General features: G+C 40.8%; 1 protein-coding gene across 3 annotated transcripts in view; it reads right to left on the bottom strand.

The window, feature by feature from the left end:
* Positions 1-24,673, bottom strand: part of SUGCT (succinyl-CoA:glutarate-CoA transferase) — a 683,662-nt gene that overhangs the window by 116,822 nt on the left and 542,167 nt on the right. The gene's annotated exons all lie outside the window — the stretch shown is intronic.

Here is a 24,673-nt window from a genome sequence, read left to right as displayed (position 1 = left end):
CCAGGAGATGGAAACAACCTAAGTGCCCATCATCGGATGAATGGATAAAGAAGATGTGGCACATATATACAATGGAATATTACTCAGCCATAAAAAGAAACGAAATTGAGCTATTTGTAATGAGGTGGATAGACCTAGAGTCTGTCATACAGAGTGAAGTAAGTCAGAAAAAGAAAGACAAATACTGTAAGCTAACACATATATATATGGAATTTAAGAAAAAAAAATGTCATGAAGAACCTAGGGGTAAGACAGGAATAAAGACACAGACCTACTGGAGAATGGACTTGAGGATATGGAGAGGGGGAAGGGTGAGCTGTGACAAAGCGAGAGAGAGGCACGGACATATATACACTAACAAACGTAAGGTAGAAGCTAGTGGGAAGCAGCGCATAGCACAGGGATATCGGCTCGGTGCTTTGTGACCGCCTGGAGGGGTGGGATAGGGAGGGTGGGAGGGAGGGAGACGCAAGAGGGAAGAGATATGGGAACATATGTATATGTATAACTGATTCACTTTGTTATAAAGCAGAAACTAACACACCATTGTAAAGCAATTATACCCCAATAAAGATGTTTAAAAAAAAAAACCTTTATCTTCAATAAATGATTAACTTCCCCCCCCCAAAAAAAAAAGTTCTGGAAAAATCTCAACTATGATCAAATACTGCCTCTACCTATATACTCTCTAGCTTCTCCTGGAACTCCAATCAGATATATATTAGCTAGATATCAGACTTGATCACTCTTATACTTGCTCTCTCTTCTTTGTCTCTCTGGGCTGAGTTCTAATTAACCTATTCATATCTATGTACCAGATCACAAATTCTCTCTTATGCTGTGTCTAATCTACCATTTAATGTGTCTGCTGTTCAGCTATGCTTTATCCAGAGATGATGTGCATTTGTTTCATCCAAGTGAAGCACCAGCAAAATGGGACCACATTAAATTAAACTTCATGCTTATAGATTTAGAGGTCCTGAATGGAATTAATTCCTGCCTTATATGCAGGATGCTACTAGGTATGTGGCTAAGACATCTCATGAGAGATTTTTTTCTCTCCATCTCTCCTGCAGAAGCCAAAGTCAAACAGGCCAGAATCCCTACTGTTTCCCTCTTCAGTCTTCCACACAGGTTTTAAATTTATTTTGTTGTTGTTGTTTTTTTCACCTAGTTCACCCACTGAGAATGCTGACTTTTGGATGTCCAAGTTTTATTCCGAAGTCCAACTCCCCACCTAGTGTGTGATTCAGGATTTCTGTCCTAGCCCCATTTCTTATGACCCAGGAATTTCAAGTTCTAAGCCCACAGGTATCAGTCAGTGTACACTTCCATGCAGGTGTGTCTTCTAATGACTTCTGTACCAGCAGGTTTTCTCTGCTCACATACTCCTCCACTCTGACAGAAACAGAGTTTCTTATGATGTCATCATGTCTTCTCTAAGCTATACTTTTCAGGCTTAATTTGCTACTCCAAACTTTCCCAATATTAATTAGCCTGGGGAATAAGAAAAATACCTATTAAATGAAAGAGAATATAATAGAATCTAGTGAAATATAAAGGTGATTTATGAACTTTAAAGTCAGGATATTAGAAGTCCAGACTTACGTCATGTATTTTTTATTTTTTGGCAGCACCTCGAGGCATGCAGGGATCTTAGTTCCCCGACCAGGGATCGAACTCGTGCCCCCTGCAATGGAAGCACGGAGTCTTAACCACTGGATCGCCAGGGAAGTCCCCAGACTTACATCCTCCTTGGCATTGGGACGTTTAGTGAAATTATCCCAGAACCAGTTGCTATGAACTTTGGTGAAAGCTGAGAAAGTATTCTTTTCCCTCCAGCACAGGGGCCTGCAAAGCCCTATAAAAGGAACCATTCCAAGAGGTGATCAGCAGGGTGATTGTGTGTGCTGTCTTCACTTAGCATGAACCAAATAATTCCTTCTTTTTCAGGAATTATTCAACTGCCCCCTGGGAAAAGTGAGTTTTGATTAGTTCTAAGAACATGTCAGGAGGCTGTGAATGTATCATCTTTCTTGCTGGATTTAGTCCTCTGCTCCCAGGACACTCTAAAGATGCTAGGCGAAGTTCGGGTGTCCAGCCTAGGATGCATACATAACCTGATCTACTTTATTTAGTGAAATAGTTCTTGATCTTATTCAATATCGTGCAAGTAAACATTTTTCTTCTTAATATCCATTAGTTGATCAAGAAATCATCCCTTAAATGTGAATCACTGCCAACCACTCTCCTCTTTCAGAGAACAAAGTAACAAAAGAGTGTGAGAAGGGAAAAAGCCAGTTGGATGAAAATATAGCATGACCATAAAAAATTACGTGGACCCTCTGAGTGGGCAGAGTTTTCTAAGTGACATGTCAAGGTTAGACAGTGTAAGCAGCATGAATGTAAAGAAAGGACAGGGGTGAGTGTGAGGAGATAGCCCTGCCTACCTCATACGGGGCAATGTGCATGCCCTGTCTCATTTTATCCATACAGAAGCCGAGTGACATGGGTGTTATTATCTCCATTTCTTAGATGAAGAGACAGACTTGGGAAGGTAAAATGACTTGATTAAGATCACAAATAAAGCGAACAAGTGGCACACCCATGTCTCTCTGACGGCAGAGCCTACACTCTATCACATTACGCTGTCTCTTAAGTGTTCAACACCACTTCCCACTACAGTAAGATTCTAGTGTTCCTGATCTGGGTGCCACACAGATATAAGGGGAAGGAATCATTGGGGACACCAAATATTCCACATGATTAAGCAATTTGTCATTTCTTCTGTTGGCTTGAGTGTCACCTAGAAGCTTGGATATAGTAAGATGCAAGTAATATTTTATTGGGGGCTTCCTTTCTGCCTCCTTGATGGTAGTGTGTTGTAAACTCTACTTGGGATCTAGTGACAATAAGACATCTCCTTATTTGGAGTTGTAAAGTGTTCCCTTAGTAAGTCCCCAGGAATAGGAAGGACAGCAGGGTGTAACAAAGCATCGGCATCTGCTTCCTTAACGATCTCTTCTTTAATAAAGTCATGCGTGCCAAATGTGTTTAAGACTCGTTATCACTCTTTACACAGTATAAGTTTAACCAGGAAAGGTTTTCAGCATCAGGAAACCACAGAGGAAATGATGTGGCACACACGATATCTAAACAGCCACAGAGCAGAACACCAGTTGATAAATGTGATTATCCAGTCCTCTACCATGAGGAAGCAATATCATGTGTTTACTTTATGTCAGACGTTCCAGAGAACCACAGCCACCCAAGAGGCAATCAAGGGACAGTCCTATGGCTCCAGAAAGATCCTGGATGCTGCACACCACATCCTCCTTGTACCTGATCCATCAATCACGGAATCAGCTCAGGTTCAGAAAACAACAGAACTGTTACGATAATTAGCATGTCTCTAAGCACAGACCACTGAGGTGGTGGTTCTAAAATTCACTGAATTCTGTGCTTTCATTTTATATTTTGGTTTGGTTTTCGCAGGAACTTGTGTTGGTGGGGAAATATCTTGCTTGCTGCAGGCGGATGCGCGTTTGCTGTAGGGCAAGAGATGAGGAGAACTATTTCAGGAAGGAGCCTGGATGGCTATGGGTGGGGGAGCTGATACTGATCCCTGGAGAAGGGTCACTGATAACTTTGTGGGCAATTGACCCTTGGAATACACCAAGAGATTTTTATCATCCAGAAAGGGCTGAGTCATACACATACACACACACACACACACACACACACACACACACACACACATATATGTATATATATATAATTTTGGCTTGAATTAGCTGGAGCGTAGGATGGAGGGGTAGGGATGGTCATACACAGAAACTAAAACAGAAGAGACATGAACCCATTTGAGAGTTAGGCCTGAGCCCCTTTCAGACACATTTGTTTTCCCAGCTGACTTTTTGCATCCAGTGGCTCCTAATTTCAATCACACATTATCAACCTGCCTCACAGGCACATTTTCCAGCCTGGATAGTCACAGCACTGTCACATCTCAATGGAGCAGCCAGAAAAGTGGTTCTTGCCTCTGCTTTGCTTAACTTGAGTATCATGGGAAACACTGTCTAATAATTCTAGCTGTGTGATCCATCTTCCTATTTATAACCTGGCTTTATCTTTTGGAATTGACACTTGACACTACTATCCCGATTTGGTCATTTTGCTTCTGCTCACAACGAAGACTTTCCTTCAAGCTGAGCCCTGTGGTCAAATACCCATCTTGTTTTTAGCCCAGTCCTTGAAACAAACCTTACATTGTATGTAGCAGCCACTCAAAGATATCGAGTCCTAATGCCTGGAACTTGTAAATGTTACCTTATTTGGAAAAAAAGAGTCTTTGCAGATGTGATTAAATGAAGGATTTTAAAATGGCAAGATTACCCTGGATTATCCAGGAGGGCCCCAAATGCTATCACAAGTGTCCTTGTAAGAGAGAGGCAAGAGGAGACAACACCAACACACCTACGAGGAGGTGGCAATGTGACCAGAGAGGCTGAAAATGCAGTGAAGTGGCCACAAGCCAAAGAACACCTGGAGCCGCCAGAAGCTGGGAGAGGCAGGGGAAGATTCTCCCCTACAGCTGTCAGAGGGCCTGGGGTTTGTGCCAAACACCTTGGACCTAGAACTGTGAAAGAATAAATATCTTGCTTTAAGCCCCCCAGTTTGTGGTAATCTGATACAACAGCCCTAAAATACACAGTACCTATCTCTTGAGTGAATCCAGATACACCGTCAGGAGCTAGAATTCTCAGTTTAGTTCATGCACCCCAATCTAAACATCAAAATTCTGCCTGATCTTTATAAATCTCATTTATAAAGCCAAATGGGACTCAGAGTTTCTACATAAAGGCGACAGGAATATTGTGAGCAGCATGCAGCCATGCTTCGATCAACTAGATGGTATTTGACTGAAATTATTTTCATGAAGGAGTATTTTTTAATCCTATTTTTGCACACTTTTGGTGCTAGCTTTGCCACTTTCAATAACCTGGGAGAAACTTAAACCTACACACTAGTTCCACATCAAATATTTCTTTCTTCCACTTCCGTTGATTTGTTTATGCAAATTACCTGACCTCAGGTACAGGCTGGTGCTTCGTGGGGGAATGTGCACCATATAAACGAAGATACTATCCTCACTATTGTGGTTCATTTGTAGGACGCAGTTATTTTCTGATGACTCGCAAATATTGACTTCCTCAAGTTTTTCCTCAGTGTGTGAAGGCATGATTTGAGATGACTGTGTAAGATATTCATAAAGTCTTAGACAGCTTCTGGCACACAGTAAGCATTAAATACACTTAGCTGTAATTATTATTATTGTTGCTAGTATTTTGTTATATAAAGCCTTCTTAATGAAGCCGTCTCCCTTGGGTAACAAACCCACGAACTGGACGTACAGAACTGCACTCTAGTGAAACAGCTATATTCTGAGGGGTCCTATTTTACTTACATAAGGTAAAAAAATATATATATTCAAAGAAGTTGTAAAGCCCCCTTTTTTCCCATAGGTGAGGCCTTCAGGAAACTCCTCTTTTCTTTAAGCTCCATTTAATCCTAAACAAATATACTTAATAGGAGAAAAGCCATGCTAGTTAAACATAAGCAATAAGATACTATATGCCTAAAGCAACAATGAAATACCATATTCTATTGGCAACCTTTGTAAATATGTATATTCTTAAACAAGGAGGTACCTTTCAAGGGTGAAAGGAGACACATAATTTTTACCTTCAAGGTAAAGATCTAAATGTATGTATCTTTTTGAGAAGGTTTTAGTATATATATATATATATATATATATATATATATATATATATATATATATATATGAAGAACTTAAAAAATATACCATTTGACCAAGTAATCCTAAATTCTGTGCCTCTGTTCTAAAGAAACAGTTTTTTAAAAGGAAAAAAACCTTACGCGTAAAAATGTTCACCTCAGCACATTGTAGCATTATCAAATTGGTAATAACCTAAATCTTCAAATACAGAATAATAAATAACAATACAAATATATAGGCAGCTATTAAAATTATGTTCACAAAATTGTTTAATGACACAGGAAAGTTAAAAATTCAGGATACAAATTTGTATGAAGAGAGTCCCCAATATTAAGGGAAAACAAAGAATGAAAGGAAATATACCTTACTTATTTTGTACACAAGTGTCTAGAACCTCAGCATTCCTAGGGTATGCAAAATTCTCTCTCTGCCTATTGTAATGAAATATTTCATCTTTATGACTCATGCAGAACTAGATAAAAAGGTTATATTAAATTTATAGTGACACTGTCAAGAATCAAAGTTTGAAAACCTCAGTTCTCACCTGAACAGACTAATTTGGAAGAAACCACACCTATGTGGAAGAATATGGTAATTCTTGCTGAGCCCCAGCACAGCTATCAGATATGAACGGCATAACTGAATGTTTTCAATGGAATGGTCTACATTTGTCAAAGTACGAGTGTAGGATGAAAAAGAACTCTAAAGGCCCTTGGGACTCACCTAAATGAAAAGTGCTTACGAAAGAGGAGAGCAGTCCAGTGGGCCAGATTCTATTGCTGAAGATGAAGAAGGTTGCCTGGAAAATAGTTTCCAGAATGTTGCAGCTTTATATCCACTGAGACTTTGCATTCTGGGAACTAGATTTTGCATTCAAAAATGAATTCATATCTCTTGGATAAGCCAAAGAATAACTTCCAGGAGACAGCAATAATAAATTTCCTACTAAAGAAATCATGGCATGGAAAAGTATACTTGCGAAAGGCAAAAAGAATCTCAAAGGTCATGAAATCCTCGTATGGAAAGTTACTGCCTTAGCTAACAGTGAGCAAAGGAGTCACTAACAATAACATGATACCATCCTACTAATCTATTATTCAGTATTTGACAGCCCACGGGGGCCTCACCTGTTTCTCCAAACACAATATACACAGTCAGTGCAGCCCTTCAATCACACATATTGCTCTGTCTCAAGAGCTTTGCTTAAGCACCTCATCCATCTTTCACCTGCCATGCAAGTGTTGTGCCTTGTTTATATATCATTCTTTGTTTTCTAGTGCACAGGCTTTTGGCTGTAAGCATTAAACCCTCCCCTGATGATCAAACTTGTTCCTCGCATGGAAATGCCTATTCCAAGCAGCACCTGTGGAGTCCATTATAGTGCGTACCACCATGGTGGTGGCGAGCCAACCCAACACCAAGGTCCTCCAGAAAAAGATCCTGGCAACTCAGCTGGTAGATTACTGCATGGTTGTGGAGCCTCAGCTTCTCTTTTACCCCGCTCTAAAGGTAATCTCACTCCATGAACTATTATGCTGGAATATAAGATGTTGACCTTTATAGACATCTAAAAAAGAGTTTAGTAACCGGGGCATGCAGATTAGTCTGTATTAGGTAACAATTGCCAGTATTTAATAAGTGCTTACTGTGTGCCATGCATTTTGCATGGATTATTTCCTTTCACTGTCTGTTAGCCCCACTTTACAGACCAAGAAACTGAGGTACAGAGTCTATGTAATTTGTGAATGTCACCCAGCCAGTTTAAATGGCAGAGATGGGATATGAAATGAGCACGCCTGGTGCCAGAGCCAAAGCTGCCAACCCCTGTTCTATAATGTCTTCCACTTACTGCCTTCCTGACTATAAAGTCAGCTATTATTTTTCACCAGGAGTTGCTTGCTGCCCCTCTCTGTAAAGTTCTATACTCTCCTTGCTCCCTCTGGTGGGTTCCTTGCCTAAAAAATTTATTGTCACAAATCAACACTGTCAAAGGGTTTGAGGTAGTAGAAAATGGAGGAAAATCCAATTTCTCCATGGAAAGAGTCTGGGACTTCCATCAAGAGCACAGCAATTCTGGGAACTAGAGACCTGGATTAAGTCTGCGGAGAAATAGGATTGTAACGTAGGTATGAACGATTAATTATAGGGTTCAAGCGATTATCTCTAGGAGAGAGCGTATCAGCCAAGCGCTAGGACAGAAAGTTTTGGTAAATTCTAATAGCTAAAAGAGAGAGAAGAAACAAATGGAAAGGCTTGGAAAGGCTGTGGGAAAGGACACGTCTCTACCCCATCGTCTTCCATGACTCTTAGTGTGTCATACTGGTCACCTACTTAATAGGTAGGATTTTAATCTAGAAGAAAATACTTTTACAAAGAAAAGTCTAAAGAGACTAGATCTTAATTATTCTCACCACACACACAAAAAGAAATGATAATTATGTGACATGTTAGAGGTGTTAGCTAACACTACAATGGCAATCAGTGTCATATATAAATGCACCAAATCAACATGTAGTACATCTTAAATAAATGTTATATGTCAAATATATTTCAATTAAAAATGAAAATAAATAAAACAAGATCAGATTTTTTAAAAAAAGAAAAGAAAAAAGTGAGCAAGCAGGAACTCAAAAGATTAAAAGATTAAAAATGGGTAAGACTTCTAAGCTGGTCCCGCTCTACCAGGACAGAAAATGAATTGTATCATTTAGATATCAGCATTCTAAGAAGAAAGTTTCAGATAATACATAGCTGTAACAGAATACTCTAAAGAAAGGTCTCCCATTTTTCGATCATCCATTCATTCATTTACTCATTCACTCCTTCATCTACTTAGGCTGAAGTGTGCTCTCGATCAGTGCTTCAAACCCTAGCATGCACAAGATCCCCTGGAGAGCTGGTTTAGAAGATTTACATTTCTGAGACTACCTTCCTAACACACTCCCAGGTGATGCTGTTGTTGCCAGAACACACCTTGAGTAGCAAAACTTATATAACTGCATGAGAAGACCACTGGATGTGCACATCCTGGTGGGGGGAAACAAGGCCAGGCTGCAGTGATTGGGGGAAACCGGAGCTGGAAGGAGTCCACAACAGCTCCCATCCGAGAAGGCACTGCTCTAGTCAAGCACTTCTCTCAACCACTCTAAGTCCTTTTAGAGTTTTAACAGGGCTGTAAAAATGGGCTACTGGCAAATGCAGCGAAAGGCGTTTTTATCATGGCAGAATAGATGTTTAAAAGGATTTTCCTTTTGTTTTCTCAAACCTTAAATAAAATGAGTTTGTTAATGTTTTATCTGTTTCCAATTTGTGTTTTTTATAAATAAAGGATATCGAGTTGATTCCAATAGAAGTCTGGCTTTCATGCATATGAGAGAAACATACATATGTTTTGTATGTATAAATTTATATATATATACATATACTCTGTATAACATGTCACATGCATAATAAACATATATATTACACATCCAATACATATTCAAACTGCATTGTACTGACTTCAGAGGAGAGATTAGTAAACTACTTGCTGTACTTGGATCTCAGATTCCAAGCCATTGCATTCAGCCAGCCCCAGATCTTCTTAATAGGAGAGAGGAAGGACCAAGTATGCCACATAGACACAAATAGGCTCAGATGTGGCAAAAGCCATCTGTGTCATGTCCTCCCACTTGCTAGCGCTCCCATGTGAACAAATCCTCCTTGTATGTTTTGATTTCTCAGGTTAAGAGAACAACATAGTCAATCATGTGCTCATTTTTTTGCCTCAGTTGAGAGTTAAGTCTAGTGCTCAAGTGATCTCATCCCAGGCCCTGGCCCTTGGAATAAATATCTTTTCGTTTTCTTTGCATGGTGTCTGGTCTTTTTCTTATTTTAATTTTGTTTTGTTGCCCATGTGTTTTGTTACCAACTGCCTTGAATCCTTTAAGGAAATAGAAAGGAAATACATAAATATTGATGCATTTATTCATTCACCAACAACTGCCAAGTGTCTATTAAGCGATAGGTACTGGGAATGAAGAGGGGGAAGATCTCCTATCATGAAAATGCAAAGAGAAAACAGATGATTGCAATGTGTAGTGGTTAAGGGATCAATATCCTCAATGTATGTCTCAAGTAATGGGATATAGTGTGTTATTCAATAAAAGGAAGATCAGTTATTACATTATTTGCCTGAAGGAACACGGTCAAATAAATGTAGACTTCCACATGTGAGATTTTTAGAACTAGAAGCCAAGCATCTTTTAGGAACACCTAGTTTTCTCTGTCTTCATTGGCATGATAGATCATTGAGCACCATTTTTATAAAGTGCACAAAACTATTAAAATGAATATGCGTATGATCTTTGTAGTTCCCTCTCTGAGCCAAGAAACTTCAAAATGTTGACCTTCTAGGAAAGAGGATTAAATTAGCCGTTTGGTCTGTTTGGACCAGTTTCCCAAGTGATAGATGTAAAGTAGTACCTTTCAGGGATTCGATTTGTTTTAGGTCAGCTTGAGGAGGCTTTAAAAATGCTAAGAGGATTTTTGACTGTTTTGTTTTGCTTTTTGTGTCGAGGGCCAACCTAATCACAGCTGGTTTAAGCATGGCCAACTTAATCATTGCTGGTTTAAGCAAGGCTAACCTAATCACCACTGGTTTAAGTAAGGCTAACACCGAAGCCCCTCAGGAACAGACACACTAGCTGTCTCTGTCTGCACTCAGCCGCCAGGAATCTTACACGTTTGATTCACACTTGTACTCTGCTGCATTGTTCTCATGCCCAAGCCTGTGCATTCTAGTATGCTGAAAACCGCATGAAGACTTGGATTCACTTTTTCCTTAACTTTCATTTGTCTCATTCATCAGATGAAGGAATCAATAAGTAAATCACTGAGTCTTGCCCATCATTCATTGGCTGTCAATCCAGGAAGAAGCAACTCTATGTGGTTGGTCACTAAGAGTGACATTGTGAGCCCAGGTGTCTCTCCTCTAATGCTACTGGCTGAAATGAAGCCATCGTCAAGGTTTATATACAAAATAAAGGGTGAGCCCTCCCCAAATCTGACTTACTTTCCTCATGAAGTTAATTCCTTGTAAGGAGAAACTCTTGCCTTGGCAGGACAGTTGCACATAGCCTGCGTTCCAGACTCACCAGCTGTACAAGGGGTGAAACTTCTGTGCCCAGGGTTGTGGGGAACAGAACACTCTCTGGCCCTTTGCCACACCCTGGCCCAGGACCTTCACAGCACCCATACTACAACTCATCAGATCCAAGAGAGACCTGCTCTGATCCTGCCTCCAGAAGGGGACTGTGAGCATCTTAAGAAAATGCAGATTCATCAGAGCTCTTTCAGGGCCACTATACCCGGAGTGGAGAAACACGTGGTGTTAGAATGGTCCTTCCATCTTCTGTCTCAGCGGATGTGACTCCAAAACAACCAGTGGAAAAGTGAAACTTGCATTTTCATGCAATTGGTTTGACTGCTTGGTTGGAATTGACTATATTTGGTCTAAAACTGACTGTTTTCTCATTGAATGAGCCAACATTCCCAAGGAGCATTTAAATGAGCTCTGTCGTCACAGCATGGGAATGGCTGAGCCCTGCACCAAGGTCTATTTTCACTTGATTATATGTGTACTTATTATACAAAAATAGAGCAAAAGTATGATTCTGCCAAGAGACTCTCCTACATTATAGTATAAGAGTGAGCTACGATTTCTTTAAATTGAAGAGCTGCATGCTTGTTTTCACAGCTGTCAGCCTTCTTTCTGTTTAATTTTTTTCCCAATTGGTGTTATTCATTGTGGTTAATATTTAGGAGAATTTACTGGTAGCAAAATGTGCTTGTTGGCAACCCAAAAAGAGGAAGTCCTCTACTCTGTCAATTTGTGGTGGATGGAATTGTTCATATAAAATAAAAATTGACTGGGAAAATGACCCTAAACACAGGCCAGCTTTCTTTGTATTTAAGTGGATAGGTTTTCTTGGTCATAGGCTTCTACAAGGCCTGCTTTCATCCTGGAACAGAATTATATATGCAGTTCTAAAATCTCTCATGAAAGGGCAGTCTTGAAACGCTTCCAACTCTAGAAGTCTCATTGGGAATCGTATTTTCTACTTCAAGCTACGCAAAACAAAATTTCAAAAGCTTCCACCCCTTCACAGATTGTACACATATGCCTAAACAGTGATAAGAAACTTGATCCCCACTGTAGCAACTGCAAACCAGAGGACACTCCTCTGAGGCAAAGAATGTCCAGGTTATAGGAACGGAATGAAGCCGTTGAAGAAAATGGTCAGTTATGGAATGTTCTGTGCATAAGTATGTCCATTAACTAAGAAATGAACTGAAATTACTAATGGATTTCATAATGGCCACCAAGCAGCTGCCAGTTGGCTGTAGCTTGGTGACAGATGGTAGTGACTGATCTGGACTAGATTTGACCTAGAGATAGTCCATCATTTATTAAATTGTAGTCCCAAATACATTCCCTGCATTGCAGCATTTCACCATTATGTCTCACAGTGAGATGCACTGATAGCATTCCTTATCTGCCACCGCTGTTGCAGACAGCAAACTATTCAAATGGCTTCCATGTAACACTCAGTAAAGCAAGTCCATAATGCCTCTCAAGAGATGGAGAGAAAAATGCAGCTTGAATGAGTGCCACTTGAGCGAGGTACAGGATAAAATGAAAGCACCGTTTTGTGCTAATCTGGTTTGTTACCTCCCAGCACCAAGATTTACCCCTCAGCTTTTTTTTCTTAATCAAAGCGTTCTCATTTACGGAGCAACTGACAGGTAGTGACTGTTTAGGTTCTGCTTTCACCCATCAACACATCCTCAGAGTGAAGAGAGCTGCTGCAGACCGGCTCCAGGACCTGCCTATTTAGGGCTCTTGCATAAACAGTCACTCAAGTGGGCACATCAAAAGCCCCAATTACTGTCACCAGACTCATTGTTGGAGTATTTGGGAAAATGAACCTTAGCTGTGCTTTTGGAAGCTCAAGTTCATAAAGACCAGGAGGGAAAAAAATTCTATTGCTATAAATCCAGGTAGAACCTAGAAAGACACAGAGAAAATACAGGTCTGTTTTAAAATCTTTTATGTAACATGTGATAGACCTTCCTTTGTGTTGTCAAAACACCATGTAGCTTCTTGTTCTATTTCAAAGATGACAGGTAAAAGAAGAGCTTTAATATAAGATACATGCATTCAAGAAGCAAAATGTAAAATAGATAAGTGGCATTTGGTCACAGTAAGGTTACGTTTTACTTGTTTCAAAGAAAGAGAATGCTACTATTAACAAAGCTTATACTTAACATATTACCCTAATCCTTTTATTAAAAAAAAAAAAAACCTTGTTGTTTAGCTGGAAGAAGCCTGAGTAATAAATGCTATAGTCTCTGTTCTCACACGTGTCCACTGAAAGGCCCCAAATGGTAGAGAGGAATAAACAGGGATCCCTCAAAGATTTGGGGGAAAATCCTACAGCAGCTGACCATGAATAAAATTTCTTTGTAATCTCACACCTTACCCTACAACTGTATTCAAATTTTGCATTTGACTCTACTGCATATCCATTTTTCTATGGATTAAAAAAATACTATTTAACATTGCCTCACTACATAAAATTAATGCTCCAAGCAGCTGTGACATCTTTATCCTATAGCCTTGTGAACCCCTGCCACGTCCTCTTGCACCTCTGGATATTTCTGTGCCAAACTTTGACAAACAGAAATCTAACCCAAGTTGCTCAGTTGATAGATAATACTTGAGCCCCAAGAGTTTGTGACTTAACCAAGTCACATGACTCGAAAATCACATGAGATTAAGTGACTTGCCCAAGGTCACACATAGCAGTAGAGAGACTGGAATCTAGATTTACGACTGTCACACCAGCATTGCATGTGCCTTGTGTGGTAACCAAAGGTTGCCTCGGACATTTCATCTGAGCTTGCGTGTCCTTGCACTAGAACTCCATGCCTTCCTATTTCAGAAGCTTGATTGCCTCTTGCCTCAACTTGCCCATCAGGTTTTCTTATTTATCCCAATTCTCCCTCTGTATTCACCCAATTCTCAATCTCATTCTGCTTTCAGGTTTTCTGTTGTGGTTTTTGGTAACCCTTTGCCTGACCCAGTTTTCAGCTTTGCTGTTCTTGAATCGGTGGCTTGTAGAGGTCCCATACATCTCGAGGCCCCCTGACACATGGCTCTTCAGGGCTAGCTCCAGCTGGGTATGTTAACAAAGGGGCCAAAGCGAGAAGAACAAGAGGAACCAAAAGCTCCCAAGGGAGATCAGAAATGGAGAAATCGCCTGGATGCAAACACCAGACAGCTAGAGCAGCAGAAGAGTTCATGATGATGATGATGATGATGATGATGATGATGATGATGATGACGGTGACAGATGAAGCAAAGAGCCTGGAACAGACTGGGAAACAGACTGGGATACAGAGGACTAGAGAAGAGGGAAGGGAAAGAATAGCCAGACAGTCTCAGAAAGAATAGCATGAGCAAAGGCCCACATGCCAGAGAGCAGGGTACAGCCAATGCCCTAATGGAAGCCCTGCCTGGTAGAAGGCAGAATGGGATGGAGTCAGTGGGGGAAGACGAGCTTAGGAGGCTGACAAGTGCCAGATCATGTATGGCTTTGTAGGCTGTGTTAGGGAGCTTGGACATTATCCTAAGGACGATGAAGGGATATTAAAAAGTTTAAACATGCAGTAACTCAGTAAAATTTGCATTTTAGGAATGCTGCCTAGGAATTCTCAAGATCAACCTTAATTGCTGAAGGAACCATATTCAATCACCTTTTCAAAGTGGTCTCCTTTCATATCAATGGGTTGTTTTTTTCTTTAAAATTTTATATTATATAGTCTTTGAGAAGGAAGGAATATTTTTGTAGTCTCTAATATTATAAGAATTTGTTCCCAGAGTTTGTGGCAATAGTGTGCACAGTGGCTCAAACACAAGTACGTGGAATCCATTTCAGTATTACTTAAAATACTCAAAGTTCTTTCACCGAAAAAAAATGTCACTGCAGAATCACTTAAAAGTGTTTACGTAGGGCCTCCCTGGTGGCGCAGTGGTTGAGAGTCCGCCTGCCGATGCAGGGGACACGGGTTCGTGCCCGGGTCTGGGAGGATCCCACATGCCACGGAGCAGCTGGGCCCGTAAGCCATGGCCGCTGAGCCTGCGCGTCCGGAGCCTGTGCTCCGCAATGGGGGAGGCCACAGCAGTAAGAGGCCCGCGTACCGCAAAAAAAAAAAAAAAAAAAAAAAAGTTTATGTATATACCTAAATCTCCAAACTGCAGATAGCAATTTTAAATAGAAGACCAAAAGCTGTACTATTATTAACGAGCCAGAAAACCTAGCAGTTCATTTATCAGAGAAAAGAAGTGTATAAATGCTTGACAGATGAAGGCAATAGCCATAATGTTATGACTTTATTTGAATTACATTATATAGACAAAGCATGCTGACCCATCGGCCTCAAGTTACTACCCGGTTACCTATGGTAACAGATATTTTCCTCATTACTTAATAATACCAAATCTCAAATAAGTATCACAACATGAAAAACAGATGTTAAAATGTGACACTCAAAGTCAGGTTACATCAAATACTTGTTAATTTTTAAGTGCCTGGTTACTTCCCAAGAATTGTTTCTGAAAATTTTCACAAGAGTTTGTTGGATTTGGTTGCAGGGGTTAGAGTCTTAATAGGTACAAAAGACACAAATACGAACTTGACTTGTTATTAATCAAAGTAGCAATAAAACAGGGAGAAACTAGTTTTTATCCCAGAAGGCTCACTACTTTGCATGCAATATGATTTTAAACAAATGACTGAAATCAAGGGCATAGTTTATATTTTAGGTTCTATAACTTTCATTTGTATTCTCCCCTTAATATTTCAAATAATTTTAAATTATTAAAGGCATGACTCTCATTTTAAACAGAAAATAACTTTTCATTATTATATAGTTATAGATGAGTTTTCAAAATATATAAATAAAAAGAGGATATAAATAAAATCAAAATATATAAAAAAGAGGAAAATAGAATTCTCCTTATGGCTCCACCCTCAGTAACCACCTCAAATACAAAGTTAGTTTCAGAGTTTTTTTCTCTGTATTCACATATATATACTTTTTTCTTGGAGAAATGGAATCAAACCAGCAAAGATCTTTCTATGCCAATTAATCTTCATCAACAGCATCATTTTTAATGACTGAAACAGTGCCCTGATGTAGATATGCTATAGTTTGTTTAACTAATCACTGATTCCTGAACACAAATCATTCCAGTGTTTTGGTTTTATAAACATTATGGCAATGAACAAATATGTAGCTTAATCTTTCTACACATTCTTGATTATTTCCTCAGCGTAAATTCCAAGAAGTAAAATCTGTGGGTCAAAAGGATGCATGTTTTAAAAACTTTGGTACATAACTGCTAAATTGCAGCCAGAAAGATTGTACTGTTACTTTCCCACTGGAGGTGAGTAAATGACATTTTTCTGTCATGTTGTTTTTTTTCTAGTTTGCTACCATACTTTCTTGATCCCAAGAGGCACATTTTCTCATCCTTAAAAACAAGTCACATTTTACAATTGATGGCATATCATATTTGTTAATTCTGTTTTTTATTTTTTCCCTTTCTGGTGATACTTATAGTGTTGTATCATATTATCAATGTCTTAAGTGTCACAAAATTTAGTATTTGCCTTCATATGTGTGGCTAGGTTTAACAGATACACAGAAGATTTTAGTTTTTGTATAGTCCAATAGTGTCTTCATTAGCTGTCACGCTCATGATTTCTCTGATTTTGTGTAACAGTCACCTGTGTTTCCTCCTGTTATTATATTTTGCATTTAAATCTTTAATAAACTTGAAAATTACTTTTTCACAAATGAATTAGCCAATTACCCCAATGTTTACTGAATAAATCATTTTTGCTCATATATCACCAACCTTTTTCTATTTGAATATTAATAATTCCTATTATTTCACTGTCTCAAACACAACCATTTAATAGATTTTCATTGGTTGATTAATTAAATTTGTAGAAGCAATTTGTAGAGGTTGCTCTAGGTTCAGGTTTTGAGCTCACATTTTAGCGCTTCTGAAGGGACTCTGGTTTTAGGAGTCAAAAGCCAATCGGGGGCTGCCCTGGTGGTGCAGTGGTTGAGAGTCCGCCTGCCGATGCAGGGGACGCGAGTTCGTGCCACGGTCCGGGAAGATCCCACATGGCGCAGAGTGGCTGGGCACGTGAGCCATGGCCACTGAACCTGCGCGTCCAGAGCCTGTGCTCCACAGCGGTGAGAGGCCCGCGTACAGCAAAAAAAAAAAAAAAAAAAGGCCAATTGGCCATTTTAACTCCCTGACCTATCACTGCTTCACTCACATAATATATAATAGGATCCAGCAAACTGAAAACTAGTGTTCCTCCTTGTTGGCATCCATTCTTCTGGCCAACCGGAGTCAGTCAGGAGGGCTTACTGTGCAGTGCTGGAAAGTCTCTGCTTTCAGTACTCAACAAAACTCCACAGGAATGGATCGAGAGCCCACCAGGGCAACACGCTAAAGTCAGAACACACCCCTCACCCTGATCAGCAGCTGCATTCACTAGTTCATCTTTTACAATGCCTGCATCCAGGCAGTGCACTCAACTAACCTTTGATGAGCAGCTATTCTGTGCCTCGAATTAATGATAGGCAGATAGGTCTGAAAATGTTTCTCAGAGACCAGCCAGTAAAGTGCTATAAAATCCAGTCCTTAGTTTACTAATGTACAGTGGGAGAACAAAGGAGTAAACAATGGTCCAAGAGGAAGGGAGGAGAACAGAAAAACCAAATGGAAGAGGAATCTGAAGAATCAGAGAAATCTGAAGATGTAGAGTGGGGATATGAGAGCTTGGAACACCTTAACATGTAGATATGGGGTCTGTATCAGCAGGCTGTTTGGTTGAGGAAACTGCAAGCAGACCTGTGGGCTTGGGCATTGAAATGACAGTGAGGGTTAGGGTTAAGTTGGGAGAAACTGAAAAAGAATCAGACAGAAGATACTGTGAAGAGGTGAAATTAGGACTTGACAACTGATTGAATATGGAAAGGAAGGGACAGAGAGAAGTCTGGGCAGATTATCCATTTAGTAGCTTGTATGCTTGAGAACATGCTTGTACCCATCCACTGAGACAGAAAACACAGGAGGAGGGGCAAAGGTACACTCAGTTTTAGACGTGTTGAGTTTGAGCCGCTGAGGCAGATATATTGTAGTAGCTATGCTCAGCTCACAGTTGGGTTATCTGGAGCTCAGGAGAGAGTCAATCACATCCAACTGTAAATTACTTTAGCTCATTTGCTTTCCTAGTGGGAGCACCCTTGAGAAATGAGAGTTGAGCTTTTTTGCTTGTTTGTTTGTTTTGTGGGAAGCAGAATCCATGGATGGAGTAGACATTGGGTTCCCAAAAGGCAGGAGAGGGGAGGTCAGAAAACAGGAGAAGGGGCTTTAGGAAGGCAACAAAAGCAAGCCAACTGTTCTTTGCAATTGTGCAAATTAGGCCACAGATGCGAAATTTCCCCATCTCATCCCCCCCAACCATTAACACCTCTGTTGTGTTTGCTGTGCTGTCCATAAACTACTCATTCTTCGCTGTACAAATGAAATGAATAAGTGCTCAAGAATGACCTGTTTGTACTAGGTTAGTCTGTTTTAAGAACAAGAGAGAGATTTTTTAAAAGATACTGTTTCAATAGTATTAAAAGTGTGATTTTCATAATCCAAGTCACACCCCTGTAATTCTTCTTTTTCAAGACAATCTTAGCTCCTGGCAGGTGGAAGGAGGAGGCATCTTCACAACTCAGTAGGTGTACAGACCTGTGATTTGCGACCCGATTTCTGGAATATGATATAACTCCTCTGTGAATTCGATTTTTCTCCCGTTAAAGTAAAGAGTCAGAAGTACCACTATCCAGGGTGGGAGTTTCAATTGATAAGTTGCCTTCACGAAAGGAGGAAAGGATGGATGGGAGCTGTGCAAGTATTAAGTATTTCACATACATATTAGTTTTATATATTATCCTGTGCAGTTTGACTTGTAAAAATTCAAAGATTTTCTCGCTTCCTCCAGGGTGTTACAATCGGCTTTAAACAGGTCCAGAGTTAAATTTGCTTCTGAGAACAAGTGTTAATGTCACTTAATTGATAACAGCCAATGTGAACCTTATTATTTAAGACCTATGCATTACTAAATGGTTTCATTAAATAATGGAGAAGAACTTTAAAAAGAAAAACAAAGAAAACCCACACAAGCACATGGTTTTCATTTGGGGAGTTAGGGCTGGAGAAAGGCTCAGCTCTGAGGCTGACTTCATGGCTTCGGGCAAAACTGGGAGATTAAACAGAAACTACAGCAGAGCCACAGCTCTCGGTTTTCAGAGACACTGAACACAGTATATGACAAATCTCAGGAAATCTTTTGTCTTTTTGGAGTGGGGGGAGAGTGAGTAGCTGTATTTCTTTTTTGTTTTGTTTTGTTTTCAATAATTAATGTTAGCTAAATAGTTTCACCACGGGAAGTGAAATAAAGTTTAAAATATTTCTTAGTTTAATAACTTTGGAGAGTTTTCTACTGGCAAAAGGGAGGTGGATGCCATATTACATCCCCTTATGTGGTCAAAATGCCCCCCTTCCGAAAGAGGAAAGAGAATATGAAGAAACACATAAAGCTTGAGGGTCGGGGGAGAGGTAGGGGTTTGAGACGGTGTGGAGCTGGAGTTTCAAGGAATAAGTGTTTGAAAGAATGATTCAAACATTTCTATACACAACTGATACTTCCCAGAAAAATACTCAGACTGACCACTGCTAGATCCCTAAGTCCAGAGCAGGACCACATGTGCTACAGGATATTAAAGACCAAACAAAGGTGAACACAAAATAAGAGGTTGCTGTGGTTCTAGACCACCTCTGTAGGACCTGCAAGGAGGTAGCAAAAATTAGCTTTGTAACTCTTAACAGCCACCAATGAAATGCTGGCAAATGATGGCCTTTATTGTAACAATACCCTCTGGCCATGTAAAAGTCCTCTTTCCCTCAAGCTTAATAAGAGAAGTTTAAATAAGACAACTAAGAAAAGAGGAAAGGTTTATTATACCTGCTGGGTTCAGAGGCTGGGGCTGAGGAAGCGCTAACCGATCAGGTGCAGGGAAGGCACTGTCTGAGCTAAGGGACCCGTGGTCAGATTTTCTGGGTGGGAGACTCTGAGAGTAATTCATGACAGCACATCATGAGAGGGTCAGCTGTGAGCTGTCTCCAGGCCCAGAGGGTCTACACCAGATCATCCAACACCAGTCAAGTGAGGCCTTTTCTGCCCTACTCTCTCCTTGGGTCCCTCTCCTGGCAAGAATGAGGGTCAGGGGATAAATGACCGGTGTGGAAAGGCAACCAAAGCCAGCCGTGCGTCCCTCTTCTGTCCCCCACCCCAGCGGACTTCTGAATCAAAGTGGGCCAGGGCTAGGGGGGATATAACAGTTATCGTTTTAAAATAAGTTCAGAGATATTATTATTCCACTGTCATTGACACAGGAATTACATTTTAGATGAATCTTGTGATTGCAAGCAATGTGGGAGACTTCTTACTAGCAGATCACTGAAAAAGTGATGGGATCTTCCCAAGATGCAATGGCAGGAAAACCCAAGGGTTTAAAAAGCACAGAGGTGTGACACCTGCTCCTAAGTTTAACTCTAGGGAGATGTGAGGCCTGCAAACGCCAAGGGCTCCACTGGGTCAGAGCCTCCATCCTGCGAATGAGGCACATTCGGAGGCTCAGTGTTGAAACTGCGATTCAACATACTTTTTTGCAAGGATACCATATAACTAGAAGTTATAATAAACAGAAGAAAACCAAACATACCTACATTTTAGTATATGGCCAGAATTTCTCTACAAGTAAGAGTTGCATACTCAAACCAAGTTTTATATGATCCTAAATTCTCTATTTTTCTCTGCATAGGCAATTGGTAGTTTTCCTTCCACACTGCTTTATGCTATGGGGGCTTTCACATAACATCCTACCACAAATTAGGAGGAGAAATCAACTGACTTAGGCTACATAATGTCAGATACACACTGCTTTCCAGTTCTGGCTGAGGAAAAGCAATATGCTTTATTTGACTAGAAAATAGAGCTGATCTGTTCTTATAAAATTACTTGTGGCTAAAAGGAAGTAGGTTATATTTTTCACCAGACCTCACTAACCTCCTTCTCTCTTAGTATCCCCCCTTTATCAAAGAGCATATCCTAAAAGTTACAAGATGATTGTCTAGCAATCAGTATAAAATAATTTGAATACTCAATCATTGATTCATCATGTCAAATCCCTATTTACCAGGCAAAGTAGCTATAGTCTATAAAATTGGCGTGGACTTGAATGTTTGTCCCCCCACCCCACCCCCAAGATTCCCATGTTGAAATCCTAACCTCCGATGTGGTGGTATTAGGAGGTGGGGCCTTTGGGAGATGACTGTGTCATGAGAGTGGAGCCCGCGCGAGGGAGATTAGTGCCCTTATAAGAAGAGATACGGGAGAGCGGCTTCCTTACTCTGCTCTCTCTGCCATGTGAGGATACAAAGAGATGACCCTCTGCAAACTAGGCAGTGAGTCCGACCAGACACAGGATCTGCCAGTACCCTGATCTTGGACTTCCAGCCTCCAGAACTGTGAGAAATAAATGCCCGTTGTTTAAGCCACCTAGTCTGTAGCGTTTTCGTTACAGAAGCCTGAGCTAAGACGTTCACATAGAGGGCAACAAAGTCTAAGTCAATTTCAAGTGCCAGTTCCTCCCCATAAGACTGGGCCACCTTGGAGGTCAGGCAGGCTTGCTGAGGCTGTGTCCTCCCTTCCATGTGGGCCTCTCTTACTGTAGGGCCACGGTAAGGACCCCTGCCATACGGTGAGGACTACCTATATGTAAACCAGGAACCTCCCCTGCACACGTCAAGGTCTGAGTCCCTTCAGGGTAAGTGAGAAAGACAAGATTGGATATTGTGTCCAAAGGGTTCACAAGCTTCCCATCTCGTTGGGGATACAAAGAGACATTTAAACAACATCCAGATAAAAACTGAATTCACAAAACAGTGTCAATTCCAATGGGTGGCTCAAAGAGTTAGTGCCAGGATTCCACAGGAGGAAGTGAAGGATGTGAGCAGAAGTGTTCGGGTTTCAAACGATGCGGGTGCAGAGCTTGGGGAGGGGCTTGAACTGGCAAAGAGGAACAGGCATGGGAAGGTTTAATATGGACGTTGCAAACTGGTGGCTCAGTTGTAAGATTTCACAACAAAATCTGATTTCGAGCTTCTCTTCTAAACACAGAGGCTGAGTCTGAGTTGCCCCCAGGAGAGGAGGTGTGCCACCCTCTAGCTCCCCACAGCAGTCTCCGGCTGAGCTTCTCCCCCCCTTCTGCCTGCCCTTACCAGTGGTCCCTGACTGGCCCTTGTAGGTACCTGCGATTGCTGTTCTCTGAGTTAGCAATGTCACTGACCCTGTTAAACAGTGATCCTAACCTGACTGAACATCAACCTACCCAGGCAACCACCAGTTACTTCCTCTTCCTTTCTGGACCCCATTCCACTGGCAGGAACCCATATTCTAACACCTCAAGGGGTGCGTTCCACACTCTGAACATAGAGAAACTATAGGCAAAGCTTGAATTTATTTTAGATGGCATCTTTGCAAACAAAAATTCTTAAAGGAAATTTTCTTAAATTAAGATCCCACCGAAAAAGAGAACCAAACGATAATAAAACCTCTGAGGAGGAGTAGGGCTGAATTTTCAATAAATTGATGATTATTAGCTAGGCTTCCCCACTCCAATAAGAGTATCTAGTTTCAGAATCTTTTTTTTTTTTCCTGGACTAGAAAGTTTTTCTTATCCTTTTTTCTTCAAGCATGATTTTAGAAATCTCTCTTAATCTCTCTCTCTCTCTCTCTCTCTCTCTCACACACACACACACACACACACACACACACACAAATCCCTAAAATCATTCCTTTTATCAAGATGTAGAGGAATGTAGCATAAAACATTAAGCCTCACCCCCTTCGGTGCCCCTTACTCATCAGCTATAAAATAGAGGCTGGCACTGTATCTTATTCTTCCCATAAACTGTGAGATGGATCACAAGTAATTTGTTCCTAAGCCCTGCAGAATAAAAATGTACTAATAACTTGTTTCTATATAAATAAACAAAAGCAAATTTAAGATTATGTGTGTAGTAATGTGTTTCTGTCTTGCATTCGACAACACTTTCTGGAATGGGAAAGAGGTGTCCCTCCTTACAGCTAACACTCAGAGAGTGTTTTATAACTCACGGAGAGATGGCAGTTAACAGCGAGAAGTAAAACTTTGAAGAGAGGAACAATACCTACAAATTATTTCGTAGGAAGTTTGCTGAATGTGATGTAGTGGACATACATCCCTACCCCTTCTTCAAGAAAATTTCAGTAAAGATTTATATGACTTCCAATGCCTTTTGGAGTTAAGATTTGGGTTTCTTTGTCTCAGGATGACTTCAAGGAAATCTTCAATGTGATACATTCTCAAAGTTGTTCTCCCATCCCTGACTAGCATCAGCAAAACCTGGGAACTTGGCCCCACCCCAGATACGTATCAGAAATTCTTGGATGGGGCCCAGCAATATGTATGTTAAGTAGCCCTCCAAACGATTTAGATGCATGCTGAAGTCTGAGAACTACTGCTACAACCTAGGGCGAGTAGCCATTATGGAGGATCCGTGTGTAGTGGAGACGTTGGTGTACACCCATACAGACCCCCTTGACCAGCCAGCGCACCCATCCTCTGGCTGCTTTGAGGAGTAAAGCTGAGCACTTACTCCTGTGACTTTTTCCAGGGATTTACCCGTGGCTGACAGAATGAGGAGAGATGGCTGGGAAGCCACCTACCCACCACCCTCACCCCTGGGGCAGCCAGTGACCAACTGACATAAGAAACTGAAGCTGGACCCTTTGAAGGGCAGGACAGCTCATGCCTGTGAGTCCTGTGCTTCAGGCCAAAGCTAGACTTTACCTAAGACCACATCCTTCTCCTCCCCTATCTTGACCTCTTCACTCTCTCACAGGGTTTTCCTAAAGACTACTGCCTCATTAAATCAGTGCACCCAAATCCCTTTCTCACATTCCGCTTCTAGGGAACCAGACTAAGACATTATTAATAGTTTTAATGATTAGAAGTGATTGCAAAGCTTTTCTTAGGGCCATGACAGGTGGGAGTAGTTACCGTTTGGTGAGGAGAGGAATGCCTAAATAGGAGATACCCATAGGAGTCTAAGTATAGTGTTGACTAGACAAGACTGAGATGAAGACTTACCATCTTCCAGGCAAGTTTACTTACCTAATTAATCATTTACTTACTTTTCTAAAAGATTTATTTATTATTTATTTGTTTATTTATTTTTGGCTGCATCGGGTCTTAGTTGCGGCACATGACTTTGTTGTAGCGCACAGGCTTCTCTCTAGTTGTAGCGCACAAGCTTAGTAGTTGTGGCTCGCGGGCTCTAGAGCGCAGGCTCAGTAGTTGTGGCACATGGGCTTAGTTGCCCCGCGGCATGTGGGATCTTAGTTCCCTGACCAGGGATCGAACCCATGTCCCCTGCACTGGAAGGCGGATTCTTTACCACTGGACCACTGGATCACTAGAGAAGATCCTAATCATTTACCTCTTTAATTCAGTGAGAGCTCTGAATGGCCCTCCAACATGTGCACACTCTAGGCAAATCTCCTTCCTTCTTTACCACAGGCTGGAATGGAAAGGAAGGATTTACGAAGGCACTGAGTCTCAGCCATCCAGACTGAGTTAGGAACA

The sequence above is a fragment of the Orcinus orca genome, chromosome 9 (genome assembly GCF_937001465.1).
Source record: "Orcinus orca chromosome 9, mOrcOrc1.1, whole genome shotgun sequence".
In the NCBI taxonomy this organism is placed as follows: domain Eukaryota; kingdom Metazoa; phylum Chordata; class Mammalia; order Artiodactyla; family Delphinidae; genus Orcinus; species Orcinus orca.
The sequence above is the reverse complement of the archived record's forward strand: the minus strand, read 5'-3'. Positions and strand labels throughout refer to the sequence as shown.